Raw genomic sequence first — 2,513 nt, 5'->3', positions numbered from 1 at the left:
GAGCGGCCTGGAACAGATCGTTCCGTCACAGCGAGCAGAGGAATTAGCCCTGCCGAGGCACTGGTCTGGACTTCCAGGTTCCAGAAGGCTGAGAAAATTAATTTCTGCTGTTTTTGTTACCAAGTCGGGGACAGTGAATGGCACCTGTCTCTGGAGGTTTGACCACGTGCCTGACAGAGGACTCTGAGCTCCTCCATCCCACCTCTCCCCAGTCATTCCCTGAGGCTAGGAAGAGCTCTGGCCTCATGTCCTTGAACACAGGAGCTGGAGGGAGAGGAGGGGAGAAAGAGAGAGGTCCTGGGAACAAAGGGCTTTGTCCTCCATCTTCCTTCACTGGCACTGGGATGGGGACCAGTGATTTCTGATCTCTTAAGCCAGTCTGTATTCAGAATTCCTGGGTTCTCAAGTCTCAACTTTACCACTTCCTGGCTGTGTGACTTCGGAAAAGTTACCCAACGTCTCTGTGCTTCACCTTCATCTTTGCTAAAACAGGCATAGTACCGTAAGTGTTGTGGAGAGTATAGAAAGTGCCTGGCACGGAGCAAGCACTGCACAAGAGCCAGTGAGTAACCCCCTCTCAGAACCTTACTCTTATTTTTTTCCTTTTTAGAGAGATTTTTGCTATAGGGTGCTTGTGCTCTCCAGAGAGACAGAGAGACACAAGGTGAGAAATTAACCCCCCAGGAGGGATGGCCATTCCACAGTCCCTTCTCCTCCATTCTTGTTTTGGGATCTTGGGCATGCACGCACGCACACGTGTCTGTCCTGAGTTTTTTTTTTTTTTTGAGAGATTTTCACTATAGGGCGCGTGCGCTCACCAGACAGACAGGGAGAGACATAGAGACAGAAAGCGAGAAGTCACCCCCCAGGGGGGATGATCACGCCGCAATCCCTTCTCCGCCATTCTCCTCTCGGGATCTTGGGCACACACGCACACGCGCCCGGCGTGAGTTTTAAGCCACCGGGTCCAGGACGCGAACTGCGGACGACTATGTGGGAGTCCAGCGACATAGCCATTACGCTAACTGCTGGTTCCCCCTGGCCTGAGTTTTAAGCCACTGGATCCGGGACTCAAACCACGGTCGACTATGTGGGAGTCCATTGACACAATCATTGCACCATCCGCTGGTCCCCAGAACCTTTCTCTTAAATGGGAAAAATGTTCCTGACTTCCAGAGGTTACACAAAAGCTGAAAGAACATGGAGCATGAGAATCCACAAATGTTTGCTGCAGAATGATTAACTAAGTTCAAGTCCTCATTCTGCCACTCATTGGAAAAGTTACTTAACATCTGGATTTTGGGTTGCCTTTCTGTAAAAAATCTCAGCTGTCTCTTCTTGCCCCTGCCAGCCTCCTAGAGTCATTGTGAAATGCAAGTTAGATAGCGATTTCAAAATTACTGTGTAGAATGATACAGCCTCTTTCCGGTGTGAATTTCTGTATACATCCCAAAAGATGCAATTCGATTTAATATTTTCACAATAGCCAAGATGTAGAATCAACCTAAATGTTCATCAACAGATGAACAGGTACATAAAATGTGATAAATGTGTGTATGTGTGTGTGTGCGTGCGTGTGTGTGTGCATGTGTATAAATGAAATACTACTCAGCAATTAAAAGGATACATTCCTGTCATTTGAGGTAAATGGATGAGCCTAGAGGACATTATGGTTAGTGAAATAAGCCAGGTGCAGAAAGAGACTGGCAGGTAGTGCGGTAGTCAAGGTGCTGGACTGTCACATGGCCAACCGCATTCGAGTCCTGGACCTGGTGGCTTGCTTTCTCACTTCTTGTTTCTTTCTCTGTCTGATCAAGTTTAATAATAGCAATAATAATAATAATAATCATAGTAAAAATAATAGTAAATGAGTAATTCTTTAAAAAGAAAGAAAGAGACATACCATGTTTCCCCTCATATGTAGACATTGAAGAAAATAACCTCACGGAAGTAGAGAGCTGAAGGGTGACTACCAGAGGAAGAATGGGGAGGGGGAGGATGTGGGATAACGGAAACAAAATCACAGATAGGTAAGAGGGACAATGTTTAGTATTACAAATGCAGTAGGGAGAATAGAATATATCAATAGTAAACCATAGCTTACTATATATCAGGATTTTGAAGGGGACCAGCAGGTGGCATAGTGGTTAAGGCACTGGACATTCTCATATGGTCAACCACGGTTTGAGTCCCAGACTTGGTAGCTTGCTTTCTCATTTTCCCTCTCTCTCTGGTCAAATAATAATAATAATAATAATAAACCTGAATGAGGGACCAGCAGTTAGTGTAATGGCTATGTCGCTGGACTCCCACATAGTTGAGTGTGGTTTGAGTCCCGGACCTGGTGGCTTAAACTCATGCCGGGCGTGTGTGCATGCGTGCCCAAGATCCCAAGAGGAGAATGGAAGAGAAGGGATTGCAGCATGGCCATCCCCCCTGGGGGGTTGATTTCTCTTTTTCTATCTCTCTGTCTCTGTCTGTCTGGCGAGCGCATGCGCCCTATAGCAAAAAAA

The sequence above is a fragment of the Tupaia chinensis genome, unplaced genomic scaffold, assembly GCF_000334495.1.
Source record: "Tupaia chinensis unplaced genomic scaffold, TupChi_1.0 Scaffold000709_1, whole genome shotgun sequence".
Lineage (NCBI taxonomy): Eukaryota > Metazoa > Chordata > Mammalia > Scandentia > Tupaiidae > Tupaia > Tupaia belangeri.
The sequence above is the reverse complement of the archived record's forward strand: the minus strand, read 5'-3'. Positions refer to the sequence as shown.